Raw genomic sequence first — 17,979 nt, forward strand, 5'->3', positions numbered from 1 at the left:
GACACAAGCATACTGAACTTTAGATGGACAACCCACGCTAATATTGGAAGAAAGCAGGCCAGGATAGAACAGCCCAGTCCCTATATTTAGCTTCTCTCCATACGCCATCATCATTAGGTGCTGGTGGGACAAGTGAAGTAATGTCTGGTGCCTGTGGTCGAAGACTCTCATGACTGTAATTACACATTGAAGTAATGTTTATTAGCTGAGTCCAATGACCACATTTCACCAGCATTGAGGGATATCTATCAGATGTTCACTGATGCAAGCTGTCTCTGTGTCCCTCTATGCAACTAGAGCAAAGCAATTGAGTGGATGTAGAATGTGCTGGAAAAAAAAGCAGAGTGTGGCTGTTTAAAGCAAAAGGAGAGGCACGCCATTTTTAGGTGAGGAATGGTATCTTCCCACAGTGCCAGAAGGATACATTCTGCATTGGTGCAGTGCTGCATGCCAGTGGTTCATGCAACTATCTGTCTGCAGAGGGATGCAAAAAGAGGTGTTCACATTGCTCTCCTCCCACTCTGGCTGTGCTGAAGCAGTTTAAGAGAGAGGACTTGTCATATGTGCACTTAGTTACCCATAGTGGAATGTTATTCAACTGCAAAACCCTAGAACAGACACAACTAGGGATTCAAAATTTGCAAAGGGAAAAAAAGTCATAAAAGCCTAAATGCATGTATGGATGGTTGGTCAGGTTTATTAAGTGGCATTTAGCCTTATTCTTATATCCTTGCTTTTTTTTGTTTTGGATGACGACCTTCCTCCTTTTTCCTGGTACCATTGCGATTGATGTGAAGTATGTGCCTGAATATGAAATTGTGTAAATGATGTATAAATTGTTGTATTGGCTGTAGCACTGCCCTAATGTTAATGCCCTATGCTTAGCAGCTCTGAATGACCAGGCTGACTCTCTCGGTGTTCTCTCACCAGACCACAGTGACCTCTGCTTTGCGCTTTGCCAGTCATTATCCCCTGAGCGTGGTCGGCTCTGTGGAGCTCACGCCCTGCAGGGCCGGGGAGCCGGACGGCACGAGGCTGAGGGAGTTTTGAGCCGAGCCGCTCCCCTTTTTGCCCTCTTCCCCTTTAAATATCCATCGCGTTTACAGGGTGTCACTCAGAAACTGTTAAGCAGACGGAAAATGTTTTTTTTCTTTCTCTCTCGCTCTCTTTCTCTCTCTCTCTCCCTTCCCTGCTCTGCGACTCGCCCGAGCTGGGGCTCTGAAGGCTGTGGCGTGTATCCAGATGGCAGCCACAAGGCAGGCGTCTCGGCGCGGTGCGGGGGGGGTTGGGGAGGTGGGGGGGTTGGGGGGAGGCAGTACACACTCCGCTTAATGAACGCTCATACATTATTCATCACACACAGGCAGCCACAGCTCTTGTCAGGAACAGAAGGCTGTGCGGCTATACACTGTTTTATTATTATTTTTTTGTATGTGTTTTTTTTTTTTTGCCAATTGGTTGTAAAGTAATGGCAGGTGGCACCCTGTATAGAATAGCCTGCTTCAGGAGAGCAGGCCATTGTTAGAGCTTGGCCAGCAATGACATCAGTGTGATCTGGCTCGCTTAAGTCAAAGGTGCCTTTAGCTCTTTTGGGAACAAGATTCCACAGTCTCACGCCTTTACATTAATCAGAAATAATGATTCCCCCCCTTTTTGGTATGGATATTATACTGGAAAAGAGCAGTGGATGCACTATTTTAGATCGTAAGCAGATTTTATTTAGTGCTCTTGGTGCTCCTTCCAAATCTATTGTTTCTTTTCCAAGATCAGTGCAGCACTCCCACTTGAGTAATGATCGTTGTCAAAGATCGTACCTCAGCCAGCATGACAGTCTTTTGTAAGCTCCACTTGATCGGAGAGAACAGGATGCTGATAGACAGATAAAGATGCCCGTTGGTTGGGCCAGGTAGGAAGGAGGTGGAGAGACCTGGCCATCGATGTGTCTGAAAGGTCATGATGCGGTCCTATTGTGTTGAGCAGCGTTTGCCCCCGTGGGCCTGCTGGCTTACCTGCAGCCCTCTCCGCTCCGCCCCTTAGGGGCTCACGCGCGCGGAGTCCAGGAAAAAGGGTTTAATTATGTGTGACGGAATGCTGACACCTTCAGGTTCAGGAGCTTAGCGGACCTGCCGGGCCAAGCAGGGCAAGGCAGCTTTTCAAAGTGGTGCTGTGGAGACCTCCACAATCAGAATGGGCGAAGGGGAAGGGGGGTGGGTAGTGGACTGTGAGCTCACTGTGTCATTTCTTGTGATCTAAACTCTGGGACCAACACAACGCTCTCAAAACTCAGTTGATAAAACTCTCGAGTCCTGGAAGCACTCTGATCATGCTCTCAATGAAATGTGCAATATATTGTACGTGTATATTCACATCTTGTCAGCGATGGCAGTTACAAGCAAATGCTTTTGTGCCACTTTATGTCTTGGAAAATAGTGGTTTGAGCATGCCCTTGAAACCCATTCCTAAAGAAATGTTGACAAATTATATACATAATGTATGAACAGTGTGTAGTGTGTTGTAGTAGTAGTAGTATTGGCCCTTTGTATATTTGTTATATCTTTTATATATTCCCAAAGCAATCAAAATTATAACAAGCAATTATGTGTCGTCAAACTTACTATTATCACCATTTGTTAATGGGACCATAACACTTACAATAACACATTGTAGACATTCTTGTCTGATTATAAAGGTACTTGTTATGATAAAATTCTACTTGCTATGATAAAATTTCTATTTGCTAAATTATACTACAGGAATGTCTCTTCAAAGCACTAAAAAAACATTTGTTGCTATGAAATGGATAGCTAACAATAGTTGGTTTTGTTTCAGAATCATCACTGATTGCAAATTTGAAAAACATCCCTCAAAGTTTCCACTAGACCATGTGGGAGCAATGTTGAAAACAGGGACATAAAATTATATAAATGACAGTGATCCTCATTTAAGCAGGGACAATACAACCATTAGTCTCCAAACAAGAACTAGAACTTCAACAGAGAATTGTCTGATGATTCTGCATTGTTTGCCTTTGGGAAAGCAAGAACAGCTAATGGAGAAATCCACCACTGCTCAGGTGTTATTTCAGTAAACACTCATAAGGGACTCCATCCGAAGCCACCATCACCAGCGCTCACGTGACCTGCAGTGGCCGTGCTCGGGGAAAGCTCATTCCTCAGAGGCCTGATCAATAGATGTGTCGTGTGATTAAATGAGATTGAGCCGTCAGCAAGGACGCTTTTTGGTGCATCCCACCTCGGACTGTGCGTGTCCCCGCAGTGCCTCAAACTCCCTCGACTCCCTCCTCACACCTGTGCATTTTCTGCTCCCTCTCTCTCTCTCTCTTTGAAAGATACATCAGCGCGTCGTAGAGTCAGCTGTCTAAAGGCAGCCAAGTTTGAGTGCGGTCCAGTCTGGGGCCCCACTTGCTTCATGGCAAAAACAAGAGAAGAGATGTGCCTTTCATTCTTTTGTGCAGTCAATTCTTTCATCTGTCTTCTGAGGGATTAATTATAGTGTGTTGTTGGCTGGCAGGAGGTCCTCCGTGCTGCCAGGGCCCCCCCACCGTGAACTGAGACTTATTTACAGATATCCCACCGATGAGCAGCCCCTCTACACTCACATATCCCAATTACTGCCGCCGCTCCCTCCCATCATGCACCCCCTCCCAAAACAGGCAAAGCCAACAAAACCCACAGGGCAAATACAGACAAATATCAGGACTGGTCTCAATCCACTCCGGTGTTTCTGTCTCTTTATTTCTTCATTGTCCCGTCTTACCAATTCTTTTTATTTTTATCGCAGGTCACGTGCTATGAGAGCACTTTTAAATCTTCTTCTTTTTCCCCCTTATGTGAAGGCAATAAATACCATCGCGGAGCGGTTTCTCTCTTTGTGTGTGTGCCTCAGGAGTGACATCTTTGATTTCCGTCATGTTTTCTAATTGGCTTTTAAAAATTCCCTTTCTAGCGCTCGGATGGCTGATGTTAGTCAGCGAGTGAGTGTCTGCATAATAGCGGCACATATGATGTGATAATGGCCCCGTTTCCTGCTGTGTGGAGGGATGGGCACGCAGCACTGACCTCCGGCCCTGTGGACTCTCTGACTTTGATGAATCGCTAAATAAATGATGGATTGATGGAAGTGTTTGACTGCTTTGTAAAAGTGTCTGTGGATAGGCAATAGCCAGATAAATACACTAGCGTGGAAAAAGCGCAGCCTAAAAATGTACTAGATTGAATAATAAGAAGATGATTATCATTGTTCTGCTATATGAAATTTTGGAACATTGGGAAAGAAATTGACATATTTGCAGCATGGTCTTGTTAAAGCATCGGTAGAATTATCTTTTTTTATCATTGTGTATTCGGATATAATACAGTACATTCATTTTCATTGAGATCACAGTGAATAAACAAGCAATGTAATCCTTTGGGATTGGTTGGATACAGCACAAGAGGAAATTTAAAGTCATTGCTTAGTGATATTTGTTTTGTACGTGAAACATGTTTTGTTTTCGATTTGGAGTAACGCTGTATACTTCAGAGAAAATACTGATGAGGAAGCGTTATATTGTCAGAGCCAGAGAACGCATTGTCTGTGAACACAAGAGGGATAATGTATTCTTTTGGGGACTCATCGTCACATAGTAATTGATCAAATCTCCTCTCTTCCCACAAATCCCTGTGTTATACTAAAAAAAATATCATTGCAAAGTTCTCTCCCCCTCAAAGTTCAGAGGGAATGAAAAAAAGGGAAAGTTATTAAAATTCATGTGTGCAACTCAGCTTTGCAGCAGATGTTGGTATAATTAAAGAGAGAAAAAAATTAATTAATTTCAGGTTTAATATAAATTTCAGTGATTGGCAGACCTGTGCTATTCAGTGATCGTGTACAAAGAAAATACACTCCCAAACATGTTCGCACACACACACAAGGACGCAGGCACACACACACACACACTCACACACACACACACACATCCAGACATCAGGCACAATAACACATATACTGTATGTTGTAACCTATCAGAAAGAAATATCTAATTATGCCTGAGAGATACTGTATAAAGAAGATATAGAAAGCCAGAAATGAACATAAACAAAGCAAGACTGCGCAAATGCACATACACCCACAAAAGGAAAACAGAACAATAAGTCAAGTAATGCTTTTTAGAAAGAAAAAAAAGAAGAAATTTATAATGTATTGTTTGCTTGTGACAGCTCACACAACTGAAATTTTATTTTTATTTGTTTGCCATTGTCACATGATTCTGTTGGCCTCTAATGTAATTTGTGGATATATACTTGAGCACCTATTTATGGGATATCCATACATGTATGCAATCAGTCACAGATGAAAACACACACTCACACGTGCTCACGTGCAAATACATGCCAGCTGCCCAAGATGCAATTATTGCGGGATGGGTACCTAGGGAGTGGAGGAGTTTTAAAATAAAAGGGACCGTGTGTGATATATAATTCATATGTTGTAGAGATGGGAACAGAGAACAGCTCTTTCATGGAGAGTAATGTGAAAACGCGACTTCAGTACTGGGGCAGAAAAAGATACACATCCCTTTACCCTCATTTCAGATGGATGTCCTCACTTCAGAAGGCAAACAAGGACAAAATGTCCCCTGTGCACACACACACACACACACACACACACACATACACATACACACGTCCTACATCAAGGGAAAAAAAAAACATCTCACTACTGGTATTGCTCTATATGTTCTTCCATTCGTAGTTTTCCTCAGTCTCTTTCCCCCAGTAACTGAAACCATTTAAAAATTGAAAATATATATTTATGAGAATATATAAGTAACCATAAGTGTTCACCTCTATTTTCTGCCATGCTGCGGTATATATTCAGGAATGTATGTTTGTATATTTTTATAGATATTGTTCTCGTGTTAATGAATTCATTTACCGCATATGCCTCACCAAACTATGGTCACAAATTACCAAAAATGAATTCATCAAATACCTCTTCAAAAAAAAAAAGAAACTATGAATATGTTTTCTCTCTAATTGTTTTTGCAGAGACTAAATACCAGAAAGACATTTGCCGATGACTGAACACAAAGCTCTGCGTTTTTGCATAAACTGCAGGTGAGTTTTTCTTCTCTCCAAAATCGCACTTCACACGACCAAATGCAAATTGCCTAATTTTACAATCAATCAGGCATTTATTATGAATAGAAGGGGTGGCGGGCGGGTGGTTGATGTAAGTGTGACCTTCTCATGAATATGCATGTAGCGGATGAGGCAGGCTTCAGTTTGACCCAAACAAATGGGGCGATGGTGAAATGTTATCAGCGTCAGGACAGTGTTCCACGGTTGACGTCCCGGATCGGGGCGGAGGGGGTACGGGAGTGTGTGGCCTTTCTTCAGCATTGCTTGTGACTCCATACTGGATCCCTTTTCTTTTCGTCGTGTCTGATGATCTTATTAGCATCTGGATCAGTAGCAGTAGCAGTAGCTTCCACCTCTCAGATCTGCATCGTGATGGATTTGAGGCACGCACTCATTTCTGAATGATGTTTCTCACGCAATAATATCCCTCAACTTTGCAATTATACATGTGTATTAGTACATTTAGTTTAGTAGTAATTATTTAGTGATCTTAAACATAGTGATATTATTTGTGAAGCAATTAGCATAGTGTTTTATGTATGCAAGGTGCTATACAATTGAAGTTTATTATTATTATTATTATTATTATTATTATTATTATTACCTATTTATCAAATTGTTAATAAATGTGAACTCTGTCAAATAGTGAAATATTGTCATGTCGCTGTGAATATTTGACATTTGCAAAAACTTAATAATATAAACATTTATATATGGTAGAAATGGGAGCTTACTGTTCAGTTTTTTCTTTATTAATGCATCTCCCTCAACCAAGCACATAATATTGGATGTCCGTAAGGTTCCTAGTTAATTACATGTTATATTCTATATTTGATTTTGAGACATTTTATTTGTTTTTGAAAGCATTCGTGTAGTTTCTTGGTGAGGTTACCAAAGGGCAAAATGGTTTATTTTCTAAACTTTTTGTGAACAAAATATTGCATCTGAAAAAATGAGGTGAAATTGATTAATAGCACTGATATTAATGAAGTATGTGAGATTTTCCATGCGTCCAGTGACAAATAGATATGTGTATTGCGTTTTAAAATGGTCTTTCCTTTATGTCTGTTCAATGCATATGTGTGTGTAAGTGTGTGTGTATGTGTGCGCGCGTGTGTGTGTCCATGTGTGTGTGTGTGCGTGTGTGTGTGCATTTGTTTTATGTAATTGGCCTCCACTCCACTGTGTGTGTCAATGGAGACAGAGAGAGAGAGGACAGGCAGGATTTTAATTGGCTCCGGTCCTGTGGTGGAGAGCAGTGGGAGCCGAGGCGGGCTCCTGTCCTGACCGCGTCTGCCAGCTCTCCAGCAGCCTGGGCTGCGAGCTCGCCCATGCGAAAGAGAGCGAGGGACTACGGACTCCTGCGGTCCAGCCTGTCAGTGCAGGGAGGGGGTGACGTGTGTCTGTGTGAGGAACCCAGTGCAGGTGGGAATAACAGCAACATAACGCAGAGCCTCTGAGCCCCGTGCCTTGAAGGCCTTCACTCAGCATCGCTCCCTCTCTCTTTAAAGTTTGATTAAAGCCTGCCCCAGTCTGTTTGGCCTGTGTCTGTGATTTAGCACAGCTTCCCTACAAAACCCCCACACCAGCTCAACGAGGGTGTCCCAAGGCCAGTCAGCAAGTGCGACTCCAGCTGTGGCCTGCCCCACTCCCACATCTACATGTAAACAGGGTGGACAAAGAGGGAGGGAGAGACAGAGAGAAACAGAAAGAGAAAGACAGAGTGAGAGAAAAGAGAGAGAGAGAGATGGAGAGAGTGAGAGAGAGAAAGGGGGGAATTGGAGGATATTTTCAAATTCAGCAGATGTGAGTCATTTCATCTTGTGATTCAAATGAGTTTTGCGTTTGTGTGAACAGATGTCCCGGCCCCGCCTCCTTTATCAGCATTAGCTGATTGGGTTTTAGCATGCGGCTCTCGGTACGGCTGCCTCCCAGGTAAGTCACGGTAATATCCGTCCCAGCAGCTGTAGGGCGGGGGGAGGGGGGGCGGGGGGGTGGGGGTTCTTCTGAACACTCAATCAACTCCGGCCCTGAGGAACGCCAGGCTTCTGTGGAATTTCTGAAGTTTCACTTTCATTTATGGCGCCCATAAAGGGGTTATTATGGCCTCCCAGCCCTCATCACCCCCCACCCCACATACACACACGCTTGCATACTCCACAATGGCCTCTGCGCTTGGGCTCTGGAACTTTGGGTACCTGTGTGAGGGAGGAGGAGACAGCACGCTTCCGCCTGATCCGTCAAAAGGCAGCGCACCAGAAACCCAGTCCGCGCAAACAGTGCCTGAACTCAGTCTCCGTGGGTCGATGAAGTACACCCCTCCCTTCTCCCTCTCCATCTACCAGCCCTCCCTCCCTCCCTCCCTCCCTCTGTCTGTCTGCTCATTCTTCAGCGGGCCCGGCAGCGGAACGGCCCGGAAAGAGTCAAACTGGGCGCACCTGCAGCAGGAGGAGCGCCTCGCAGCGAGCCCTCGGCTCTAACGATCTCAGCGGGTTCAGCGTGGGGCGTCTCCCATTGTGCAGGGCCGGGCCCCGCCGCCGCCGCCGCATTAGCATACGGAGCGGAGCGACGAGACGCCGCGCGCACCGTGTATCAGAGACCGCGCCCGGAGCCGCTCACGGCGTATCAGAGACCCCGCCCGGGGCCCCCGTGTCGTGGAGCCGTCGGAGACCGCGCGTCCCGCCTTCGCCGCAGTCGATTTGTCAGGAGCGTGACGGCGCCCGGCCCCGGCCCGGCGGGCCTCTTGTTTGCGCGCGCGAGCGGCGGTGCCGCGGCGGGACCTGCTCCTCCACCGCCGCACCTGTTCCCAGCCCCGGAGATCATTTACACACCGAAATAAAGCCCACCTCTGGCCCTGAAGAGGAGAGGGGGAGGAGAGAAGAGAGGGAGAGAGAGAGTGGGAGAGAGAGAGGGAGCGGGAGAGAGAGAGGGAGAGGGAGAGGGAGGAGAGAGAGCAGGAGAGAGAGAGAGAGAGGAGAGAGGAGAGAGAGAGGAGAGAGAGAGAGAGAGGAGAGAGAGAGAGAGAGGAGAGAGAGCAGGAGAGAGCAGAGAGAGAGAGAGCGGGAGAGAGGGAGTGGGAGAGAGAGCGGGAGAGAGAGAGAGAGCGGGAGAGAGGGAGTGGGAGAGAGAGAGATAGAGAGGGAGAGGGAGCAGGAGAGGGAAAGAGAGAGAGAGAGAGAGCGGGAGAGAGAGAGAGAGAGAGAGAGAGAGGGAGAGGGAGCGGGATGGCGGGGAAGAGCCGGGCTCAGGAGTGCCGCCTCCCCGGCCTCCCCGCTCCCCTTCCCGAGAGTTTATCGGATGCGCTCAGCTTCGGAGCTCATTAAAACGCACCCATTATCCCGACATTTGCACGCATCACATGCAAAACTAATTTACTTGTAAGAAATTAAAAGTTCATTTTAATTGAGCTCGCGCTGCAGTATGCAAATGAGGAGTACATTATGTACATCGATGCGGAGACAACACTTTTGAAAAGCGGCCTTAACCCTTTCCTGGCCCTGATGAAACGCGACATTTGAGTGTTTGTGGGAGCAGCGGTTTGTCAGGTACCCGGGCACCTTGTCTGCACAGCTTGTCCTACGGGAGGTTGGGCAAAATTCAGCAGCTTCCTCCACGCCACTAAATAACCCCGGAGAAATCGCTGTTTCAATTCCCAATATTGCGACGCCTGTTTCATACTTAAGAATGAGGGCAATAACGCCGCTGGGCCTGGCTGGAGGCGAAGCATCACACACCGAATTAGTCTTCACCGCCGAGATTCCTTTGTGCCCCGTCTGCGCCTGAGCGAATCCCCGCCATCTTCAAACGATCCGTCACTGAACGCAGAGGTAAAGACAGCAGTTTGCCGTTCATCTTCAAAGCAAAGGGGAGGGGGAGTGGCGCGGCAATGGGGATGAATCAGGCGATATCTGCTCTCAGCTGAAAATGGCGTTTGCATGATTTTGTTATGCAATGGAAATTGGTGCCGGTTGTAGTTCTGAGAGAAGGTGGACAAAATCATTTTAACAATGGATGTCTTTTTTTCTTTTTGGCAGCGTTTAGTTGAGAAGTCAAATGAAATACCTGAGCAATGAAGATTTGATCATTGAGAACAGTGTTTTCTCTCTTGTGGTGTCTCATGTCAAGCTCATTCATAAATTCTCAAAACAATCATGTATGCATACACATGCATGTACTGTATGTATGTTACAAACATATACAAATAAATGTTTGTATGATTATTTCGATTGGATTTTAATGATTTTCAAATTCATTTGGAATCAGATATGTAACAACAATAACATTCCACAATGATATGACGGTATTTGTGCATCTCATAGATATTTATTTCTGTATCTCAAATTATTGTATAAATAATTACACCCAGAAAATATAGGAACGCATAATGCTTTTACAAATGTAATTGGAAACATTTAACACAACGGACAAGGCTCAATAACTGAAGCTATGAAGCATTCTCCTTTGGACCCAGAATACATATGGGCTTTGCTTAGGTGGGGGTCAGAGGTCAGGGAAGGACATCACAGTTGGCAATAAGTAAGATGGAGCTGAGCCTTTTTTCCTCCCGCTGCAGCTAACAGATCCCAGGAGGGTTTGTTATAAAGGACAAGGGGCTGGCTCCGGTGACCCTGATGACATATCAATACTCGGTAATCCAGGGCAATGACGTCCCAGTCCCTCGGAGTGTGACGAGCAGGGGCGGGCTTCGCAGCCCCCTCTCCCCCTGGGGGGGCCGCAGTGCTCCACAGAGCTGTAAACCCAGGTGTAACCGTTTGAGCTAATTGTTCCGTTGGTGATTGACCAATTCCGACCAAACTGAAGTGCTTCGCCCGTCTCAATAAACAGCTCTAAGTAGGGAGGCACTCATTAATGAGCAAGCAAAGTCAAACGGTTAAAGGTCGCTTTCTGAGCGTTGAGTTTTTCCAGCATCCTGCCATGTACTGTACACTTTGCACTTAACTGAGCTTCGGTGTTAAATAACAGCATATGGATTGCGCAATTAGCTAACCGAGTTCCTCCCTCCCTTCTCCTGCCTCTCCCTCTCGGAAGTTTTATTTCCTTGCATTATAGATGATCCTCAGAGCCGTACAGCTTTGTGTAGCTTTACTCATTATTGTGAATAGATGCTCTGTGAGTAAGGGGCTATAATGAGGAAGATTTTGATTTTACAGCGCCTGCAGTTTTCACTCGGAACCTGGGGGGTGGGGGGGGGATGACGCTCTGCTGTAAGAAAGTTCCAGCCAGACAGAGATACAGTAACTTTCCAGCTAACACTGTCATTAAGCCACCCCACCTGTGTGAACGGGCCCCTGAGCAGGGCCCCGACGCTGCCTGGATGTGGCCCTCATTAACAGCCCTGTGCTTTTCGGTAAAGACTGTAAGCCCCCGTATGAATAATGCATCGGGCCCGTCCCGTGTGCTGCGGAAGACAGGAGGAGAGGAGGGCGACCGGCACGTGGAGGAGGAGGGTCCGACCCGCATGTGAATGGCACTGGTGTTCAGTTGGCACGGTCTTAAAGGGATGTGCCCTGAGCTGGCACATACGGGCCTGTAATGAGGAAAGTGTGGATTTGGCACGGGCCCTAATAGGATCAAAGTGTCCATTTGGCTCACAGCTGACAGACAGTGGTGCGTGGCTGGCAGGCGCCCAGCGAGGGTGGTGCAGCGCTGGCACACAGATGGCTGCGAGAGCGGCACGATCCTGGCAGACGCACAAACACATGCACACGTGCTGCACACGCTTACACACACACATATACAAGCATGCACGCACACACACGTGCTGCACACGCTTACACACACACATACAAGCATGCACACACATGCACGCACACACACGTGCTGCACACGCTTACACACACACACATATACAAGCATGCACACACATGCACACACACACACGTGCTGCACACGCTGACACACACACACATATACAAGCATGCACACACACGCACACACACACATGTGCTGCACACGCTTACACACACACACATACAAGCATGGACACACGCACACACACACACGTGCTGCACACGCTTACGCACACACACATACAAGCATGCACACACATGCACACACACACGTGCTGCACACGCTTACACACACACACATATACAAGCATGCACACACACGCACACACACACACGTGCTGCACACGCTTACACACACACACATACAAGCATGCACACACACGCACACACACACACGTGCTGCACACGCTTACACACACACACTCATACAAGCATGCACACACATGCACACACACACACACACGTGCTGCACACGCTTACACACACACACACACACACACATACAAGCATGCACACACACGCACACAGACGTGCTACACACATGCACACACATTTGCATGCACACACACGCACACACACACACACGCGCATGCACACACGCGCATGCACACGCACGCATATGCTGCACACACACATATGCACATGCATACACGTGCATGCTCACACACACACACATATACACACATTCTGCACACTCACACGCAAACACACACACACACACACACACACACGGACACAGAGTAAGAAAGGCTGCTTTCACATTAATTGTGTGCATGTGTGTTTGTGTGTGTGGTGTTTGTGTGCAGTAGATATCTCGATGTGAGTGCACATTTGTGCATCTCTCTGTGGTTTATCTATATAACAGTAGGGTATTCTAATGTGTATCTGTGGCATGGTAGCATATCTCAATATGTCTAAAGAATTGTTGACTTACTCAGTACTGCACTTGAGTAGCATTTTGTTATTTTGATGTGTCTGTCTAATAGTAGGATACCTCAATATGTCTGTAAATAAATTTCTTTACTTCTGTGATTCTGTGAGGCAGTTGGTTATCTGTTTATTTGTAGCCTAGGGCATTTATTATTGTATTGAATAAATGGAGTGGTGGGTATCCCCATGTGAGCAGAGCGGTGTATTTTTTTGTGTTTTTCTGATGAACAGTTGCATATTTGAGTGGGTTTGAGAAGTCGGGGTGAAGCGTGATGGTAATACTAAATCAAATGCAATGATAGCTGTGTGATTTATCTTCCGGAAGGCTGAGGAATCACGCCATGGAAACGGCAAACAACGGGTTTGGAATGATCCGTCAACATTCCAAGGAGAAAGCTGACGGCATTAGTGCCTTGAAACAGTTAATCCTGGAAAAGTGAGAGAGAGAGAGAGAGCGACTGCTGGTTGGAATATTTTGTCCCCTCTGCTAAATTCTAATGCAAATGTGTTTTTTTTTTTTCCCCCTCCCCCCCGCTCGTCATGTCTCCCCCTCTCTGTTCCTTTTGTCTCAAAATTAGTGAAGCAGAGTGCTCGGGCGGCTAATTACGTATTCAAATGAAAGAGGCTCGTTAATGTTGCACAGGGGAGAGTGGAGATGATTGGGAGAGGGCGATGGAATCGGAATGAGCGCTCGGGTGTTGGCGGCAGTGCATCTGGAATCAGCGGAGCGCGTTCCGGCAGATGTCACCTCCCGGAGGGTGGGGCGGGGAGGGGGGGGGGTGTGGGCTGGTGAGGCGGGGGTGGGGGGTGGTTGGGGGGGTGGGGGGGGGGGACAGTACTGGACAGTTGATACTCTTTTGAAGTGGTCTGAAATCTAGTGCTTTGACGCTGCAGAGGACACAAAGGAGGACAGGTCGCTTTCGGCTGCGTGCGGGGGGGAAAAAAATCCTAATGAAGAGAAAAAACTGCGCTTTTCCTCACCATGCGAATTACCGAGCGCTCTGCTCAGCTGTGACCTGCTGTGTCTGTGCTTGTAACCACTGATGTGATTACAATGGTGTTATCCACCAGACACCAGCATGTGCTCGAGTGCAGAGCAGGAACTGGCTTCATTCTGAATTGTTTTGACTGCACTGGGTTGACCACAAAAAGTAGCTTTTACTATTTTTAACATCACTATGCGCATTAAAACACGTTTGCAAAATATGATGCCTCTAGTACAGATAAGGGTATTGTTATGAGCCTCAATGTGTATGACTCATACAGGCTCAGGGCATGGCTCTGTCTTAGTCCTCTGCCCACTGTAAATGCATACTGTACCCCATGGGAATTATCTCTGTGTTCATGTTCATAATCAGATTTCACTAGTCATCCCAAATGTCACAACAGACTGTTACTGAGGGCGGATCCAGTCATCCACTCTGCTGGACTGGCGTATGTCATTCCAACACACGCAAAAATGGCTCCCCCTCTTCTTGTCCTTCCTCTGACGTCCTCTTCAGACTCTTCCTTGTCTCATTTTTCATTCTTCCCCCACGCTGTACTTCTCTGATCTGTCTCTCCTCCCTTGGTGCCCTCCCCCTGCTCTGCCTCTTCCCCATTCCCTCTCTTCTCCCTCTCTCTCTCTTTATCTCGCTCACCCTTTTGAGTGTGACTGTGAGATCATGTGTGCCCACATGAGCAAGCCATAGGCAGGATGCCATTTCATAGATTCCTCTTCTATTCACAGACACACACACACACAGGCACCACAGGCATGCACACACACACAGACACCACACACGCACGCTTGCACGCGCACATGCACACACACGCACACACACACAGACGCGCATGCACGCGCACATGCACACACACGCACACACACACAGACGCGCACACACGCACGCACATGCGCACACACACATACACGCACACGCACGCACACACACATACACGCACATACTCACACATACATGCACACACACACACAAGCATACACATGCACACACACACACACACACACAGACGCGCACACACGCACACGCACACATGCACACACGTCCTAATTTAAGTAAAGCTCACCTCTCCCCCTCTCCCATTCTGTATTCATTGGGTGTGTGTTGTCAGGCCCATGCCCTCAGGCCTCCTCCCCATGGCCTGCAGGTATCCTTCCACTGGGCCTGTAAAGCCCTTATTGATCTTCCGGCTGCTGGTGGGATGCATGGAGGTCCCAACGGGCTGAGGCTATGGGGCAAGTAGCCCCTGCACCTACAGTACACACCAGTGACATCACTCCCAGGGGGCCTCTGCGTGTGCACGGGGAATCACACCGACTGCTGCCCTTCAGGCTAGAGAGGAGAGTGTGTTTCCTCCTTCCACCCATTAGTGTGGCGTTATTTTATACTGCTGTACGCCTGTTCACCTGGCTTCCTGATCTGGTCTGACGCGTGTCCACAAAATGCCACCGGGCCACCAAATCGCTTTTGCCCCACAGAGGTCGGACCAGGCTGGGTCACTTCAGACTCTTAGAGATTTTCCAGCACCGAGAGCATTGTGATCAGCATTGTGATGTACTGATCCATGCTAATTTGGCGCGCAGGCATAATTTCTTCTGGCCTGCCTACACGCAAGCTGTGAACAAAGGTGACTGCACTGTGTGACTGCCTGCAGAATGCTGCCACTGCTGATCGCAACAAACAACCAGTGACAGACCAAAATATTATGCAATCTACTTTTTTTTAATGAAAACCACAACACTGGACTGGAGCCAAAGTCAATGCAGTCCTGCTGATACAAGCAGTGCTAAGGTTATAGTGGTAGATAATTTAATGGCAATGGTGCTGTACTGTGCCTCGCAGATTTGATCAGATTCTGTTCAGGTTCAGCTGGTATCCTCCTGGATTCTAGCCCCACAGTGGCAACGGGTATCTTCTCCCCCTGGCTCCTGTGGGGAGCTGAGAGAATCTATTTAAACAGAGAAGATACTGCATCAATGAGGTTCTAGCATCTCATGGTAATGCACAATGAAAAAAAGAGTATTTTCATTCCTCCGTTCAGCATTCTATATCTTGTGGTCAAATGTCAATTTTTCTCCAACAGAAGATTTCTCTTTTATTTTAAAAATAAACTGATTCCTCTGGAAATCATCTTTAAAAAGTATTGTAAAAAAAAAAAAAAATCATTGTGTTTGAAAAAAAAGTGTTATGCTTTCTTCATAATGAGCATGAGTGCATTTGTGCTTGAAGTAAATAATAATAATAGGACGAAGAAAAATTATGATGACAATTTTCTTTATATGAAATTATTTCTCCCCACCCCACCCCAACCCCCATGAATGTATATTGCCCAGAGGCTAGCGATGCTGCTGGTGCAGTGTTTGTTAATAGATGGAAACAGTGGGTAGTGATCCTAATCCTGGGCTCTAGTATCCATCCTCTCTCTCTCTCTCTCTCTCTCCCTCCCTCCCCCTCTCTCTCTTTCTCTCTCCCCCTCTCTCTCTGTTCACCCACCCTCTTTCTCCCCTCTCTCATTTTTCATCCCTCTTACCCTTTTTTTTTGTTCTGACGGAGATGCATGGTGGTTCTAATTTGGCATGCAGACATTAATTCCAGCACAGCTGCTGTTTCCTCCCTCTCCCCGAAGGCTTCTCTCTAATGTGTAGCTTCAGAGACGTGCTGCAAATTAACACCATTTGTTCCACAGAGCATGCCTTCTTCTCTACACTACATGCATATCTTAGTGCTTGATGTTTGTCTGAATGTTAAAAAAGGGGGAAAATGCCAACCGAAAATTAAAGATGCTAACCCCCCCCCCTTCCAAAAAAAGAAGAAAGATCTCACTCCCCTTTTAAATGCCCTTTGGTTAAACCTTGTGATTGAAATATACTCTGTTGTATTAGTGCAAACCACATTATCTATGTTTCTTCTAGGTTCCATGGTGTGAGAAAGCCAACACTACATTTCCCTGGTACTACTGGGTGCCCAAAGCAGACAGGTAAGTAATAAAATGGTTATGTATGCTTTATATCAGTTCATGGTACTAAGGTCTTAATCCAAGAATTAAAAAAAAATCATGCCAATAAATCCTCTTCCCGGATTTCCAAAAAGGTTATCTTCAAAAAGCAGGTTGTGAACAGGTAGCCATTGGTTATGATTTTTTTTTTTTTACAAGATCTGTATTCTATATTGACTAAATGAAATAGCATTGACTAATGTTTGTTGCATCCTTTAACTTTATATTTTCATATCCTGTAGTTAATTGTGTATTATCTGTTTGGGGTGGGCCAGGAGAAGAGTTTTATATCAAACCTGTACAAACACAAAGAAGAGTTTAAAAATATGTTAGTGTATTTAAATATATCTGGGGCCTGAAATTCCCCATACATTTGGGGAGTAACAATTTATTAATCTCTAATTAGCCAGTAATTTCAGTAAATGCGATTACTGAGTGGATGTGGACAAAGGTAATCAGGTGTTGTTCAGCTGCAATTTGTTTCCCAGTCAGAGTAAACCACGCACAGGTGGCAGAGAACAGGAAGTGATGCGGGGTGGGGAGGGCTGTGTAAGCAGCCTGCAGGCGGTCTCAGTGTAGACACACCTCGTTGTGGAAATACTCTTGTGGCAGGTGCAGAATGGGGGAGGAAGCTACACTTAGTTGAGAGAGAGAGAGAAAGAGGGAGCGAGAGAGAGACAGAGAGAGAGACAGGGAGAGAGAGAGATATTCAGCACTCAGCACTACTTGGAACACTGCCATTACATCTGCTCTGCTACACTGGCTGTGTGATGTCACTGCTTCTGCTGTCTGCTCTACCACTCTGCCTGCATGATGTCACTGGCTCAGCTGTTAGTTTTGACTCTGGTCAGCTCCCTTGTAATTCTAACAGATGAATTGTGTACTCCTGCTCATAATTTCATTTTGGATCTCTTGTCTACAGGATGTATGAATGCATTCAATTCCATAGGGAATCACCCAAGTTAATTCAGATATCTCTCTGCTTTGTGTCTGTAGCTATGAAGTTGGAAAGCTAATATGGGCATCTATAAACTGGGTTAGAGATCACAGACATGTTTCTGGTATAGTGCAGAGACAATGGCACTCACACACATGATGTTCTC

General features: G+C 46.2%; 1 long non-coding RNA gene across 1 annotated transcript in view; it reads left to right on the plus strand.

The window, feature by feature from the left end:
• LOC135242758 (uncharacterized) overlaps positions 1-16,860 on the plus strand; it is a 76,947-nt gene extending 60,087 nt beyond the window's left edge. The window contains exons 4-5 of the long non-coding RNA XR_010326454.1: positions 6,051-6,119; positions 16,794-16,860. This is a non-coding gene — a long non-coding RNA (uncharacterized LOC135242758). The remainder of the gene's footprint in view (positions 1-6,050; positions 6,120-16,793) is intronic.
• The last annotated feature ends 1,119 nt before the right edge of the window (positions 16,861-17,979 follow it).

Source organism: Anguilla rostrata, chromosome 16, assembly GCF_018555375.3.
Source record: "Anguilla rostrata isolate EN2019 chromosome 16, ASM1855537v3, whole genome shotgun sequence".
Lineage (NCBI taxonomy): Eukaryota > Metazoa > Chordata > Actinopteri > Anguilliformes > Anguillidae > Anguilla > Anguilla rostrata.